The following is an 18,109-nucleotide window of genomic DNA, read 5'->3' as shown; positions in this document are numbered from 1 at the left end:
GGAAACAGGCTATTCATCTCATCACATCCAGGCTGACCCGTGCACACCTCTTAATGCTATTGGCATCTCTTCTTCCATCACTTCTCTGGCAGTGTTTTCTCGGTACAGTAAGCTCTTGGTGAAAAACACATCCCCTTAAATTCTCTCTGAGTCTCTTACCATTTATTTTAAATCCAAGCCCACTAGCTTTATTCAAATTAGAGAAGGCCAGTTACATAGTTTTATGCCAGAATGTCGCTGACCATCTGATCCAGCTATGTGATGTTGGATTAAGGTCTAAGTCATCTTTTCCTTGCAGTTTATGTGTTTGTATTATCACCTGGTTGTCCGTAAATGTTCAGTGAATTTTCAGTAATTTGTAGTGTCGTTGTTTCTGTATTTTTGTAGTTTTGTTTGTATACCTGTGTCACACCAGCATAAATTGAACTATCTCATTGGCTGTTCTCATCAACAGAACTTTCTTATCTGTGTAGTTTGAGCTAGTTTTCCATTTTAGATGACCACAACTTCTTTGTTTTTTGTCTTTCTTTGTCCCCTTTTGGTCTTTTTTCTTTGGTTCTTACTTATAGTAGTGTGGGTTGATTATTGTGAATTCTTTGTTATATCCACCAAATACAATATCTGTAACCATAAGATTTATGCCTCATTCTTGATTTTTGAAGAATCTTTGAGACAATATCATCTCCAGATTCAGCGACGATTAATTAAACCAAGCCCAGATCCCAATTCCTCTCAGAGCCCATGTTACCTTATCTCTACTGTTGATCATCACACTGTCTGTCCATTGTGCAAAAGTAAAACCAACATAACATAGATGTCAAGATACATCAGAGTCACGCAAACATCAAACTTATTCATTTCTGCTTTCCATGCCTGTGCTTCATCTAGGTTCTGACAAAGTGGCTGCAGCATAACCAGTGTTAAGATATAGGAATAGAATTAGGCTATTCGGCTTATCGAGTCTGCTCCGCCATTTCATCATAGCTGATCCATTTTCCCTCTCAGCCCCAATCCCCTGCCTTCTTCCCATATCCCTTCATGTCCTGATTAATCAAGAATCTATCAGCCTTAAGTATACCCAATGACTTGGCCTCCACTGTCATCAGATGCAATGAAATCCACAGATTCACCACTCTCTGGCTAAAGAAATTTCTCCTCATCTCCATTCTAAAAGGATGGCCCTCTATTCTGAGGCTCTCCCACCATAGGAAACATCCTCTACATAGTACAAAAGAGGAACATCAAAGTAGCGTTCATGTGTTCATGGACTATTCAGAAATCTGATGGCAGGAGGAAAGAATGTGAATGTGGGTGTTGTCATGAGGATCCAGCGGCTAGAACCCCTGCTCTGATACCTGATCACTTCTGCTGGTGCTTCACTGGAAGGTGAGGGACAACATGCTCAACATTACATGGCCTGGTGAACAAGATCCCACATCAGAAAGAATGGTGTCCAAGCTTTGTCCATGCAAGGTTGGAGCCAATCCCTTAAACTCTCCTGAAATGTATGCAAATTTCCTGTAGATTTTGTCAATTCATTCGCCACTTTGCTGAGTACACTGTGTTTCTATTGACTGCAACATCAAAGTCATTATCAGATTCCTCTGCAGCTTGACTAGAAAATCTCTTCTCCCTTCTCTGGCTGTCAGCTAATCTTGAAATTGTGGTGTTGGAAATGGTGACCAGGAGTATTAAATTGAATTACGATGTGACTTCACCACCAATCTCTCATGATGTGTTCGATCAGTCAGCAAGATTCAGGATTAATTTATCACTTGTACTCTACATCAAAGCATACAGTGTCTTTGCGTCAACAACCAACACACCTGAAGGTTCGTTGGGGCAGCCCACAAGTGTCACAACACATTCCAGCACATCGACAGCAAAACAAGCTCCATTCCTCCATCCCAAGCATGGACATATACAGTCATTTTACCCCAGGACAGGCGTCTTCTTCAGCCTCTAGTTTCCAGCAGACTCAGACTCAGGCCTGCAGACATTGGGTTTTGACTTCCCCAGTGGACTTGCAGAGATTCGCAGACTCAGCTCCAGCCAGTGGGCCTCAACTTCCAGGCTTCCTATTCGACCCTCAGGTCCTGATGATGGTGGAACCACAAACACGAGATCTCGAAGTCTGGTTTCACTAATTCGCAAACCCAGGGACTCACCGGAACTTGCTCCTCCAGCTCGCAAGGAGCTCCAACTTGAGAACCCACTGACATCTTGCAGACCTGGGGGAGTGGTGGGGTGCTTTTGTCCAGGCCCTGCTGGCCCAACATCCGACTATGTCATTGCTGGCCTTTGAAAATTAAACAGAGTCTTAGTCAAGTCAAGTCAAGTCACTTTTTATTGTCATTTTGACCATAACTGCTGGTACAGTACATAGCGAAAATGAGACAACGTTTTTCAGGACCATGGTGTTACATGACACATTACAAAAACTAGGCTGAACTACGTAAAAAAAAACAACACAGAGAAAAAAAAAACACACAACTACACTGGACTACAGACCTACCCAGGACTGCATAAAGTGCACAAAACAGTGCAGGCATTACAATAAATAATAAACAGGACAATAGGGCAAGGGGCAGGCTAAGTGCTGGATATTGAGGAGTCTGATAGCTTGGGGGAAGGAACTGTTACATAGTCTGGTTGTGAGAGCCCGAATACTTCGGTGCCTTTTCCCAGATGGCAGGAGGGAGAAGAGTTTGTATGAGGGGTGAGTGGGGTCCTTCATAATGCTGTTTGCTTTGCGGATGCAGCGTGTAGTGTAAATGTCCGTGATGGCGGGAAGAGAGACCCTGATGATCTTCTCAGCTGACCTCACTATCCGCTGCGGGGTCTTGCGATCCAAGATGGTGCAATTTCCGAACCAGGCAGTGATGCAGCTGCTCAGGATGCTCTCGATACAACCCCTGTAGAAAGTGATGAGGATGGGGGGAGTGGGAGATGGACTTTCCTCAGCCTTCGCAGAATGTAGAGACGCTGCTGGGCTTTCTTTGCTATGGAGCTGGTGTTGAGGAACATGGTGAGATTCTCCGCCAGGTGAACACCAAGAAATTTGGTGCTCTTAATGATCTCTACCGAGGAGCCATCGATGTTCAGAGGGGAGTGGTCGCTCCTTGCCCTCCTGAAGTCAACAACCATCTCTTTTGTTTTGTTCACATTCAGAGACAGGTTGTTGGCTCTGCACCAGTCCATTAGCCGCTGCACCTCCTCTCTATAAGCTGACTAGTCGTTCTTGCTGATAAGACCTACCACTGTCATGTCATCGGCGAACTTGATGATGTGGTTCGAGCTGTGTGTTGCAGCACAGTCGTGGGTCAGCAGAGTGAACAACAGTGGACTGAGCACACAGCCCTGGGGGGCCCTGTGCTCAGTGTGATGGTTTTGGAGATGCTGCTCCCGATCCGGACTGACTGAGGTCTCCCAGTCAGGAAGTCTAGGATCCAGTTGTAGAGGGAGGTGTTCAGGCCCAGTAGGATCAGCTTTCCAGTCAGTTTCTGAGGGATGATTATGTTGAATGCTGAACTGAAGTCTATGAACAGCATCCGAATGTACGTGTCTTTTTTGTCCAGGTGGGTTAGGGCCAGGTGGAGAGTGATGGCAATGGCGAAATCTCTTGAGCATTTGGGACGGTACACAAACTGCAGGGGTTCCAGTGAGGGGGGCAGCAGGGTCTTGATGTGCCTCATGACAAGCCTCTCGAAGCACTTCATGATGATGGATGTGAGTGCAACGGGACAGTAGTCATTTAGGCAGGACAGTGAAGACGTCTTCAGCACGGGGACGATGGTGGCGGCTTTGAAGCACGTTGGAATGGTGGCGCTGCTCAGGGAGATGTTGAAGATGTCAGTGAGAACATCTGCTAGCTGGTCTGCACATCCTCTGAGCACTCTGCCAGGAATGTTGTCTGGTCCAGCAGCCTTCCGTGGGTTGACCCTGCACAGGGTTCTTCTCACATGGACTTCCTTGCCGCCGCGTCATTTTCTGCCCCAAAATGGGCGTAGAAGTTATTCAGCGCATCTGGGAGGGAGGCACCACCTGCACAGTCAGGTGATGTTGTCCTGTAATTGGTGATGTCCTGGATGCCCTTCCACATGCACCATGTGTCGCCGCTGTCCTGGAAGTGGCTGTGGATTCGCTGGCATGTGCATGCTTTACCCCTCTGTTGCCTCAGGACAGTTTGGCCCTTGCTGTAGTTAGGGCTGCCTTGTAGCCTGCTCTGAAGGTGGAGTCGCGGGTCCTCAGCAGCGCATGCCTCAACTCTAATTACCCCATATCCCAGTCCTTAAACCCTAACCTGATTCCTACCTCCCCCTCTGTCTCCAAAACCATCCTTACAATCCTTAAAACAATTTAAAAAACAACTATATCTGAGCCATGACTTAATGGAGGTCCCATCTCGGCACCATCTTGGATTATAGCAGGTCCTGGATATCTGAAAGGGGGAACGGCACGAAGGTCAGACTGTAAGGAGAAGAGCTCGAACAGGAAGATGTGCATGTTTGCTTCATGTGCAAGAGAAAGCAGAATTTGGAAAATTTGGGATGTGAGGGGAGTGGATTAGTTGCAAAAGTATTATCATATTTCCCCTCACTACTTATTCATGAACACTCCAGTTATTTCCAAAGGCATCCCTTCCACAGGGATGATGTAATGCTGGGATACATAGTTGACCACTGCTTGGGTCATTAAATCTCAGTTATAATGCAAAAAAAGCAAGGAAAGTGTTGTTTTGAATGTAAAAGTGTCCGGCAAAATTATCTAGCTGTGAAGTTTGGTGCAATGCCAACTCTGTGATGCTTGTATCGGAATACAAGCATCACAGAGCTTGTATTCATCATCATCATCGTTATGTGCCATGTTGTACCACACAGGTGATCCTAGTCTCATGACCGTGATTGCTCCTGGCAAATTTTTCTACCAAAGAGGTTTGCCATTGTCTTCTGGGCAGCGTCTTTACAAGGTGGGTGACCCCAGCCATTATCAATACCCTTTAGAGGTTGTCTGCCTGGTGTCAGTGGTCACATACCCACCAGCTGCTCATGAGACTATTCACCACCTGCTCCCATGGCTTCACGTGACCCTGACCAGGGACAAAGTAGGTGCTACACCTTGCCCAAGGTAGAGCTGCAGGCTGGCAGAGGCTGGCACCTCCTTTGGTAGAGACATACCTCCAACCCACCATCCACAAATACAAGATATTGGTGCTAATTGTCAGAGGCTGTTATTTGGTGAGTGGAAGGGTTGTCCTTTAATCCATGGTTAATGTATCACTGACGAACCATGATAGTATATCTTGCTGCTCTACATTCAGATCCTATATGCTTAGTTCTGGGCACTCAGCTCTGGAGCTAGGTCCTCCTTTTGCCTTTGTAATGCATTTCCTTGTGAGTCATGCACAATACCCTGATGAAAGGACTGCAAGACCATTCTCCACCTTCTGCAGTGACATGCAAGTTCAAATAAGTCATATTTGTATCTGCACTTACACCCCACTGGTTCTTCAAGCAATGATGCATCTTCTTTTTAAGAAACATAGACTTGACTGGTACAGGCTAGCTTCAGCTGGTGCTAGTTACTCTTAAAATTATTCTGAGGCACAAACAAAGGGATAACTAGCTTTGGCTGGATGCTAGAATCGTTTTGAACTGGCGGAACCAAGTCCAAGTACAGGCTGTACATAATAAAAATGTAAACAAGTAATTCATAGAACATGAGCTGAAAGAGTCCCTGAAAGTGAGTCCGTAGGCTGTGGAGTCAGTTGAGCGCTGAAGCGAGCGAAGCCGGTCCAGGAGACAGACCCAGGATCTGCTAATACACACCCAGCAGTGGAATAGTTGGTGCTGTCTGCAGAAAGGCTTCCTGGCAAGCATTCAGAGAGCTTACATTTTCAAGGGAATGAGTGAAGGCCATTTGAAAAAGATAATGACAATGGCATGGTAAACCCAAGCATATTTAAAATAAAAGATGCATCTCTGTTGAGCAAGGTTGAAGGCAAATATTCACAAAGGATCAATGCTAAATTGGACTGATACATCTGCATGGGGGGAATTACCACTTTAATGTGGCGGTGGTAATATTTGCAGTCCTTTGTACTAGGCTAGCAGGTGCAAATAAAGGATTACTGTCCTGAAACTTTATTTTGACAACAAGCAACACAATCTCCTGCCCGTCTGGTCTCAATACGAATAATGATTGTGCATATTGCACACAATGATTTTGCTGCACAGACAGGAACCCGGGTAAAGAAGATGTGCATGAAGAACATTTCAAACATTCGTGTGCCACTTAAGAGGCTTTATTTCTGTGTCTGGCTCTGTGGTTCTTAATGGGGACTGACACTAATAGGGTTAATGTAAAAATGCCATTCTACTTACAAAAAAAGATATTTGCATTGGCTTTAATCTCATTTGCCAAGCTGAAAGACTGACAGTCAAAAGTCAGCGATCTTTTATACATCTGCTGTGTACTAGAGAATTTATGCTGCAATCAATATTCTCAATAACTTTAAATAAAGCCGATCATTATCCATGGCAGCATTATGTCAGAAAGTAGCAGCATAAAAGTGATTGGCCATATCAATGAAAGAATAGGGAGCAGCTTTATTAACAAATGATTTATCAAAATGAAAAGATCTGTTTAACACCGCCAACCAAAAAAAAATCAATGAATAGGCAAGAGAGAATAAAGGAAAGATTCATTCTGCAAAGGGAATTTCTGTGACTTTGTGACTTTACAAAACATTGAGTAAATTGGAAGGCAGATCAAAGGTCAGCTGTCTTGAAGTAGAACAGTTGTGAGGGAGGGGAGTGGTGGCAGGTTGGGACAGGGCAGACCAGCGGCTCCCCTTTTTCCTGACAGGACACTGCTTAGGCTCACCACCTGCTCCTCCATTCTTCCAGGTCCAACCGATCATGACAGTGTGTGCAGACAGCCATTAACTTCAATACTCCTGACACATGGCACCAGACGGTGCTGGGTGAGTTAAGAAAAGAGAAATTAAGTGGTCAATAATGAGGAAGGTCAAGAGGAGCTCTTTACCAGTAAATGATGGCAATAGACCAGAAAATTCTATCAAAGCCCGCGAATTAGACCCTTTTGTGCTCTGAGGTGGAAAATGTGAGATAGAAACAAACTATAATTGGTGTCGATGGCACAAAACACTGACTATTGTACCATTTGCAAAAATTGTTGCACTTTTTAACAGAAGGTGTTGTTGCTGTACAGCTGAGACAGAAATAATTGCTGCATTATTCTGAAAAATGAAAATTTTTTGTCTTAATGAGGTTTAATATCTGAAGGAAAAGAAATTATTTGGTAAGAACCATTTTACAATTACTACAGGCACAAGGTTAAGTGACACATTTTCATCATGTGAGATATATATATATATAAAACATTATGTTTCAAACAACAGGAGGCTTCACTGTCCACAAGAAAGCAAGCTGTCCACAGATCTTCTCAGGGTTGAAACCCTTTAAAGGTAAAAGTTCTGGCAATAGCTTGATCATAAGAGCATGATCAAACATACCAGTTGTACATTAAAAAAATTGCATTGAGATTTCCTGTTTATCCCATAAAACTACACCAACTGGTGCAGAGGAAATGAGCAGTTAGCCCGACAGTTTACAGCGCCAATGATCAGTAGATCAGGATTCAATTCCCACTGCTGACTGTAAGAAGTTTGTAAGTTTTCCCCATGACTCCACGGATTTCCTCCAGATGCTCTGGTTTTCTCCCACATTCCAAAAGATACACTGGCTAGGGTTAGTAAGTTTTGAGCATGCTGCGCTGATGTTGAAAGCCTAATCTTATTTTTTTTTAAAAATCATTGTTTAAATATAGCTTCTGTACTGCATTGGATCAATTTGAATTTTGGAAATAATTAATATAACACAATAGCAGTTTTTATAACATATTTTACAATTGTTTGAATTGTAAATGATATAATCAAGTTTAACAATGTAAATTTTCAGAAGTCACAGAATAATTGGATTCAATGTAGAATTTTACCATTGTTTGTGTGGCATCTAACTAATTACAAGTGATTAGTTGACAGTTTAATTAAATATTGGGCAAATAAACATACCACATTATTACAATACTAATTTTTCATTTCCAATTAAGTTCCCATCAGAAGATTTTGTTTTAATGGTAAGAAAGGTCTGCTCCATACTCGTTCTATTAACTGTGCCCACATGTAACATAAATGAAAAATTACATTGTGTCTGGGTCAGATGCCTGTGGCTATAATTTACACCAATTGTAGATTGATATCTTTCTCAAGCCTACAAATAAATTACTATATTAAACATTTATGGACTGGATTGAACTGGATTCCATGCGCCACCTAAACACATCACTATGGTGTAAATTCACCCATGTTAACTTGATCTGAAAGGATTGACCAAGACACCATCCAAGGCTGAGTTTGGTACCAAAGGCTACCAAAGGCCCTTGGTATCTCCTTAAAAGGTTCTTATTAAAGAAGACTTTTGGAAGTAGATGTGGTTATGTGTATGTATTCTGAACTATAAGAATAGATTGCTATGATTAGGATCAACTTTATTAGACACATACATTTACATGTATTAGGAATTTATTCTCATGTGTTAACACAACATGCAACAACATTCAACAATTATAATGAAAAAAGAATTGTACAAAATAAAGTTCGAGGTTAAAGTATGGAAATGGAATAAAATGTGCATAATTACATAAATTCTATTAAAGAAAAGATTAGAGATAATATTTTGTTTAATTCCTAACATCATAGAAGATTAAGATGAAGTAAAGGTAAGTAAGTTATTTATTTGAGTTATATCACTATTCAGAGATACACTTCAAACATCAGCTCCCCTTGGCATAATGCTGAGGGACTGTACATGAAGTACAACCTGCCCCTCAGCTCAGTTTCCCAGTTCACACTGCCTGACTCCATGCTGTAGAGTGGGAGGTCAGCGGCACCAGCATCTAACCTCTGACCCTTCAGTGTTTCAGTGTGGAAGCATCGAACTAGAATGAGTGTACCTGCCAGGATATCGCCAGTGTTTCTTATGTTCAGGTGGAGAGCTTGATGAATATTGTATGCTGCAATTTTGCACAACTTACTTCGATGGTTAATGCCACAGGATGGGGTAAAGGAGCCTGAAGACAAATGCTCAATGTTTTAAGTACAGCTTCTTCCCCTCTGCCATTTGTTTTCTGATTGGATAATGAATCAACCCCTGAACAGTACCTCACAATTTTGCTCTCTTTTTACACTACTTATTTATCTTAATATGTATTTCTTATTGTAACTGATAATATATTTTATATATTGTACTGTACTGCTGCCACAAAATAGCAAATTCTCTTACTTATTTTGAGATACAGCATGGATAGGATCTTCCCGCACAGCAACCCTGACAACCCCCAATTTAACCCTAACCTAATCACGGGACAACTTACAATGACCAACTAACCTACCAACATGGTACGTCTTTGGACTGAGGGAGGAAACCGGAGCACCTGTAGAAAATCCATGTATTCCGTAGAGAGGACACCGGGATTGACCTCTGAACTCCGACACCCCAAGCTGAAATGGCTCCGCGTTAGCCACTACACCACTGTGGCGCCCAACTTTCCTGACTGTCAATGGAAATAAATCTGATTCTTGGCGTGCAAGTTCATGGGAAAATGCTACAACATAAAATGAGAGCATTCAAATACCAAGTAATATTCAAGGTAAAATGGCCCATTGCTTCCCAGGGAATATTCTGTTCAGGCCAGTGCCAGTAGAATGTGACTGTTAGGAAAGTCTATCTCAAAGTTCTCTGCAATTCCATCCTATAATGGTCTTCGCACATACAGTATACTTCCCAGCACTTACTGCCCAATGGATCCATCACCTACCACTGACAGTGAATTGACCACTCACTGCTGATCATAATGAACCCACCATCCAGCAATGATCATCATGTGGCATTCATCACAGATAGGTTCCAGCATACTTCCTTGCCAGAAAAATCCAGCTATTGAAAAGGAAAAGAGAAACTGCAGAGCAACACACACACACAAAGCTCTGGAGGAACTCAGCGGGCTAGTTGATGTTTTGGGCCGAGAGAGAGGAAGGGGCAGGAAGGCAGAATAGGAAGATGAGAAAGGAGTACAAGTTAGTAGGTGAAAGGTGAAGCCAGGTGGGTGGGGAAGGGGAATGAAGTAAGAAGCTGGGAGGTAATAAGGTAAATGACTGGATATGAATGAATCTGATAGAAGAGGAGAGTGGACCATGGGAGAAAGTGAAGGAGGAGAGGCAATGGGAGAGATGATAAGCAAGTGAGGAGAAGAGGTACAAGGAGAGCCAGAGTGGGAAATTGAAGAAGAGGGAAGAGAGAGAGAAAAAAAATTACCAGAATTTGGAGAAATCGATATTCATGCCATTGGGTTGGAGGTTACCCAGATGAAATATGAGGTGTTGTTCCTCCAACTGCAGGTGGCAAAAATCTGAAATAAAAATAGCAAATGCCAGGAATGCTTAGCAGTTTGGCAGCATGTGAAGAGAAATAATTAGAAATACTATTTAAAGTTAATGAGTTTTCAATAGAAATTAAAAGCTAGGATGACTGTTTTCCTTAATATAAATTTTGACAAACTTCTAGAGATGTACGGTGGGGAGTATCCTGACTGGTTGAATCTAGGCCTGATGTAGAAATACCGAATCCCATGAACATAAAAGTCTACAAAAAGTGATGGATACAGCCCAGTCCTTCAAAGGCAGAGCCCTCCCCACCACTGAGCACATGCACAAAGAGCGCCAAATCAAGAAAGGAGCATCCAACATTAAGGACCACCATCACCCATGCCACGTTCTCTTCTCACTGCTGCCATCGGGAAGAAAGTACAGGAACTTTGCATCCCATGCCGCCAGGTTTAAGAACAGCTATTAATCTTCAGCCATCAGGCTCCTACACCAAGGTGGATAACCTCACTCACCTCAACTCTGAACCAACTTCACAACCTATGGACCTACTTTCAAGGACTCTACAGCTTATATTCTCAGTATTATCTATCTAATTATCTATTTATCCATCTTTTCACAGTTTGTCTTCTTTTGCACATTAGTTGTCTGTCAGTCTTTTTTGTAGTTTTTCACTGATTCTATAATATTTGTTTTACTGTTTATGCCTGCAAGAACATGAATCTCAAGGTAGTATATAGTAACATATACATACTTTGATGATATCTTAAAATCTATCTTATCGATGACTTGGGTGTACAGGAACCCTATTCTTCAAAGCAGAGTCCGAGTATTTTTAAGTCAATAGATTTTTGGTAAGCAAGAGTTGAAAGACTACCATGTTAGAAGGGTTGAAGATACAGTTGGACCAGCCATGGTCTTATTGAAAGGCAGGATATGCTTGAGGGCCTGAGTGACCTGTTCCTAGTGTATACTGTCACAAATTCTTTCTAAGTGTTCCTACAAAAAATGTAAAGTTCATAAAATAACTACATTAACGTGATCTGTGAATATTGCTAATGATGAATAAGTATTTTTATCTCCCCACAATGTCTATGAACATTAATGCCAGCAGCATGATCAAGAATGAAGATTTGTATTTCTGCAAGGATTTGGATTTGAGGTTAGAGCTGTGTAACCACAGAGCAAAATCGAGGATTCGGTTCTAATCCCAAGCAAATCTGTGGGATTTCCTCACACCTCATGCACCAGTATCCTTTGGGAAAGCCTAATACAACAGCATGACTCTCTATTTTCTTTTGATTTGTTGCCAGCTGATCAGGTAAATTTATGTCCTGATTTACCAATGATCTGCACAGTGGTGCAGCACCTGGTTCTTCTGCCTCAGACACCCAGGTTCAATGCTGAACCTGCTCTCTGTGTTGAGTTTGCACATTTTCTCCTTGAGCACTGCTTCCTCTGGACAGAGTCTAGTTTTCTCCTACATCCTAAAGTTCAAAGCTCACAAATTCAAAGTACATTTACTATCAAAGTATGTATACATTATACAACCTTCAGATTCATCTCCTTACAGGCAGCCACAAAGCAAAGAACCTAAAAGAACCCATAAAAAAACAGAATAACAAACGCCCAATGTGCAGAGAAAGAAAAAGAACAAATAATGAGAACAATCAAAGTAAGCATCAGCATTTAGAATGAAGGTGAGTCCTCAGACGTGAAGCCTGGAGCAGCCAGAGCAGGCCCACAGCCTCAGCTTCAGTTCAGCATGTAGCAGAGTAAAAATCATGAGATCCAGAGCAGCTGGAGTAGGCCCACAGCCTCAGCCTTAGTGCAGAGCAGAGCAGAACAAAACGTCATGGAGTGGTGAGCAGAACCATCCCAAACCTCACTTCTGGTCCTGACAGCCTGTTTTTTTTTAATCCATCTGGCCTGGCGTTGTCACCTAATCTACCAGAAGGTCTTTTCCTGAAATAGAACGCAAAACTAAGATCCACTAGCTCCTTATCTGAGGTGGCAGATGAATTCTACAGAAGAGTTTAATCCAAAGTTATTGAAGTTTAAAAGTAAATATAATCTCAGAAAATCTTTATCTCATTATCAACTTGATGAAAACACATTTTCTGTTCCTCATCATATTGCTGAATATGGGAGTTTGCTACACATAAATTACTACCACAATTTCTATATCTCAACACTGACTACTTCAAAAATTCTGAAGGTGTTCTGTGTGTTTATGGGAAGGCACAATATAAATTTTTAAATGATTACCTTTGTCTCTTTTAAGAAGCCTCGGTAAAATGTTCACACTTATGAAATCAAATGAATCAAATTTAAACACTTATGATTAAACTGCAATAATCTAGTTTTCAATTAACAAGAAAATGCTGAAAATTGTCAGCAGGTCAACAAATATTGATGGAAGAAACAAGAGTTGAGGTTTCAGGGCAAAGACCTGAGTGCTTCCAACATTTGCACTTTTATCTTACGGATTTCCAGAAACTGCAACTCCTTTGATTTTCATGATTTACCCTGAACAGTTTCTGATCTACCAATTCTTTGAACTGTTATTCTCAGTGCAAATATTCAAAAAATCTCACAGAAGTTGTACTTCAACCTGTGCTTCTAGAAAATAAAAAGCAATCCATGCCACTTAAACTAATTAATTTCAGGCACATGCTGACTTGGTGACCAAAGAAGCTCAACAATAAATTTATACTTAAGTAAGTTTTGCATGAATGTCCAGAATAAATATGGAAGAAAGTAACTGGTCTGACTCTGCGTATGTGTGAAAATAGTTAAGTCTGTCAATTTGTATATTTATTTACTCATTACGTGTTGTACAAATTCTATTGTGGTTTAATAGGATTATTGATGAATGGAATGCTTCATCCTCCACACTTCACACTGATCTTTCCCAACTTTTCCCATTCCTTGCATTGAACTGCACATTATAGAAGGTGCAAATTATTTTCATGATAAATAAACACCTGTAGTCTGGTTCTCTTTCCAAGTAAACATAATTGGACTTCAATAGGCCAGATCCCTGCCCAAACACTGGTGAGCTGTCGCAAAAATTACACAGCCCACTTCTCAGATCTTCAAAAGTGCTTGTGTTTATAAGTAAACAGTGTAAAGAAATGTAAGTGCAATATTGTTGAAGCTAGCCTCGGAATTCTGGTAGATATTTATTGTTATAATGGGGTGAAACTATGTTCATTTCCTATTTTTCATCAGATTGTAATCATATGGTTAGAATGATTATGGCAGGTGTTGACTGGATTGATTATTTAATTACAAACAAGAGAAAGTCTACAGATGTTGGAAATCCAAGCAACACCCAAAATGCTGGAGGAACTCAGCAGGCCAGGCATAATCTATGGAAAAGAATAAACAGTCGATGTTACAGGCTGAAACCCTTCATCAGAACAGATTACTTAATTATCCTCCATACAAACAATCCATTGTAAGCATATTAATCCACACTATTCCTTATTCTTTACAATATTTTAACTTCTTCCACCCATCAATTTCTATCTTGAATATGGACCAACTTTCCACCCAACTGCAAAACTTCATTGTCTTATCTCTGTGACCTGGGTTCAGTTCTGCTGCTGTCTGTAAGGAGTTTGTATGTTCTCCCCTGTGACTGCGTGGGTTTCCTCAGAGTGCTCCCACAACCCAACAACAAATGGGTTAATACTTTAATTGCTCTCATGAGTGTAACTGGGTGGCACAGACTCATTGGGCTGGGAGGACATGTTCTCTTAAATTCTTCTCGCTGTTCTACCTGTCTGACGTCCACACGCTTGCACAACCGTGCCCTGATCAAGCCGCTGAAGAAATAAAAGATCATAACTGGGAGTTTAATATCCAAGGATACATTTTGTATGGAAAGGACAGGCAGGTAGGTAGGGGGAATGGGGTGGCTCTGATAGTTAAAAATGAATCAAATATTTAGAAAAATGTGACATGGGATCAGAAGATATAGAATCCTTGTGAGTAGGGTTAAGAAACTCAAAGTCAAAGTCCTGTCCCAAGCCTTTGTGGTGCTTATGCTGGTTTCTGTGGCGTGAAGCAACTAAGAGTACAAGACTCCCCCCCCCACCCTCCCGGATAGGACCCCAGTCTATCGTGAAGTTGACCCCCAGCATTTTATTGCCAGTACCCATCTGGGTAGATTGAAGCATTGTGTGGTTAAGTGCCTTGCTCAAGGACACACGCTGCAGCAGCTGGGCTCGAACTCATGACCTTCAGGTCACTAGTTGAACACCCTAAACACCTGGCCACGCACCACAGCGGGTTAAGAAACTGCAAGGGTAAAAAGACAATGATGGGAGTTATATACTGAACTCCAAATAGATTATCTTGTAGCGCAATTGGAGATTGGCAGGTATAACAATCTGGTCATCACACTGAGTCGTAGTTGAAAGAAGATTATAGTTGGGAGCTTAACATCCAAGGGTATATATTGTATCGAAAGGCCAGGTAGGAAGGCAGCCGGGGTGGAATGGCGCTGTTAATAAAAAATGAAATCAAATCCTTAAAAAGAGGTGACATAAGATTGGAAGATGTCAATTCCTTGTGAGTATAGTTAAGGAACTACAAGTGTAGAAGGACCCTGATGGATGATATACACAGGCCTCCGAACAGTAGGCAGGATGTTGGCTGCAAATTGCAGCAGGAGATAGAAAATCAATATCAAAAGGGCAATGTTAAGACAGTCACGAGGAATTTCAATATGCAGGTAGATTGGGAAAATTAGGTTGGTGTTGTCTTTGGATACCAAGAGGGATTTTGTAGAATGCCTATAAAATGTTTTTTTTTAGAGCAGCTTGAGGTTAACCCCACCAGCAGATCAGCTATTCTGGATTGGATGTTGTGTAATGAACAGATTTGATTAGGGAGCCCTTTGGAGGCAGTGATCATAATATTATAGAAGTCATCCTGCAATTTTAGAGGGATAAACTAAAGTCAAATGTATCAGCATTACAGTGGAGTACAGGGAATTACAGAGACATGGGTGGGGAGCTGGCCAAAGTTGATTGGAAGGGAACACTAGCAAGGATGATGGTAGAGCAGCAATGGCTGGAGTTTCTACAAACAATTCATATGGTGCAGAATGGATACATCCCAAAGAAGAAGTATTGTAAAGGCATTTTGACACACCCATGGCTAGCAAGGCAAGTCAAAGCCAAAATAAAAGCAAAAGAGAGGACATATAATAGAGCAAGAATTAGTGGGAAGTTGGAGGATTGGAGTGCTTTTAAAAATGAACGGAAGGCAACTAAAATGCCTTAAGGAGCAGAAGATAAAATATAAAGGCAAGCTAGCAAGAGGATAACAAAGGTTCTGTCAGATATATAAAGTGTAAAAGAGAGGCGAGAGTAGATATTGGAATGCTGGAAAACAATGCTGGAGATGGATTAATTGGGGATCACGAAATAGCAGATGAACTGAGTAAGTATTTTGCATCAGTTTTCACTGTGGAGGACACTAACAGAATGCCAGCGGTTCAAGAGTGTCAAGGGGTAGAAGTGAGTGCAGTTAGTTGCTATTGCTAGGGAGAAGGTGCTTGGGAAGCTAAATGGTCTGAAGGTAGGTAAGTCACCTGGACCACCTGGACCAGATTTACTACATCCTAGGATTCTGAAAGAGGTAGCTGAATAGATTATGGAGGCATTAGTAATGGTCTTTTATGAATCACTAGACTCTGGCATGGTTCCGAAGGACAGGAATATTCAAATGTCACTTCACACTTCAAGAAGATAGGGAGGTAGAAGAATGGAAATTAGCCTGAGCTCATGGTTGGCAAGTGTTGGAGTCAATTGTTAAGGATTATGTTTTTTGGTACTTGGAGGCACATGATGAAATAGGACAAAGTCAGCATGGTTTCCTTGAGAGGCAACCTGCCTGTAAAATCTTTTGGAAATCTTTGAGGAAACAATGAGCAGTTTAGACAAAGGAGAGTTGGCAGATGGTGGATGTTGTTTACTTGGATTTTCAGAAGCTCTTTTATGAAGTGCTGCACATGAGGCTGCTTCAGAAGATAGGATTCCATGCTATTACGGGAAAGATACTAGCGTGGACAGAAGAATGGATGACAGCTAAGAGGCAAAGAGTGGGAATAAAGGGATCCTTTGCTGGCTGACTGCCAGTGATGAGTGGTGTTTCCCAGGGGTTGGTTTTGGGACTGTTTCTTTTCATGTTACATGTCAATGATTTAGAAAACAGGTTTGATGGCTTTGTAGTCAAGTTTGCAGATGATATGAAGATAAATGGAGGGGCAGGTAGTGTTGAGGAAACAGGGAGTCTGCAGAAGGACTTAGACAGATTGGAAGAATTGGCAAAGAAGAAGCAGATGGAATATTGTGTAGGGAAGTGTTTGGTTATGGAATTTGGTAGAAGGAATAAAGCATAGACTATTTCTGAAAGGGAAGAAAATTCAAACATCTGAGGTGCAAAAGGACTTGGGACTGCTTGTGCAAGATTCCCTAAAAGTTAACTTGCAGGTTGAGTCAATGGTAAGGAAGGCAAACGTAAAGTTAGCATTCATTTCGAGAGGACCAGAATATAGAATGTAATGTTCAGCCTTTATAAGGCATTGGTCAGGCCACAGTAGGATTATTGGAAGCAATATTCAGCCTCTTATCTAAGAAAAGATATCCTGGCATTGGAGAAGGTCCAGAGGAGGTTCATGAGAATGATTCTGGGAATGAAGTGGTTAACATATGAGAAGTGCTTGATGGCTCGGTGTCAGGAGGTTAGAAGAATGAGGGGTGATTCATTGAAATGTATCAAATATTGAAAGGTTTTGATAGAGTGGATGTGGAGAGGACGTTTTCTAGAGTGGAGATTCTACGACCAGAGGGCACAACCTCAGAACAGAAAGGAGGAGGTATTTCTTTAGCCAGAGCATAGTGAAACTGTGGGGCTCATTGCCACAAACAGCAGTGGAAACAAGGTCTTGGGTATATTTAAAGTGGAGGTTGACAGTTTCTTATTTATTAATGGTATTAAGCTAGGAGAGTAGGGCTGAGAGGGATAATAAATCAGACAAGATGCAATGGCAGAGCATACTCGTTAGGCCAACCGGCCTAATTCTGCTCCTATGTTTTACATTCTTATGGTCTTATGAAATAATTGTTGGTGCCAGAGAGGGTGGTTTGAGTATCTCAGAAACTGCCGATGTCCTTGGATTTTCACACATAACAATCTCTAGATCTTACAGAGAATGGTGCAATAAACATCCAAAGAGCAGCAGCTCTGTGGATGAAAATACATTGTTAATGAGAGAGGTCACAGGAGAATGGCCAGTCTGGTTCAAGCTGAGAGGAAGGTAACAGTTACTCAATTAACAATGTGTTTCAACGGTGGTGTGCAGAAAAGCATCTCTGAACCTTGAAGTGGATGGGCAATAGCAACAGGATACTACAGAGGTTCACTCAGTGGCCACTTTATTATGGACACAAAGTTCCTAATAAAGTGACCATGGAGTGCATATCCTATTGCTTTTGACCAATCATTTAAATTCCAATAACTCATCCAACTTCAAGGCTGCATTTTGATGTTCTCTGTATGTTACTTGCAGTTATTTTGCTGATTCTGTTTGTAACAATGCTGCAGTGGCAATAGAAAAGTTCAGGA

This window comes from Hypanus sabinus, chromosome 7 (genome assembly GCF_030144855.1).
Source record: "Hypanus sabinus isolate sHypSab1 chromosome 7, sHypSab1.hap1, whole genome shotgun sequence".
NCBI classification, from domain to species: domain Eukaryota; kingdom Metazoa; phylum Chordata; class Chondrichthyes; order Myliobatiformes; family Dasyatidae; genus Hypanus; species Hypanus sabinus.
This window is presented reverse-complemented; position numbering follows the sequence as displayed.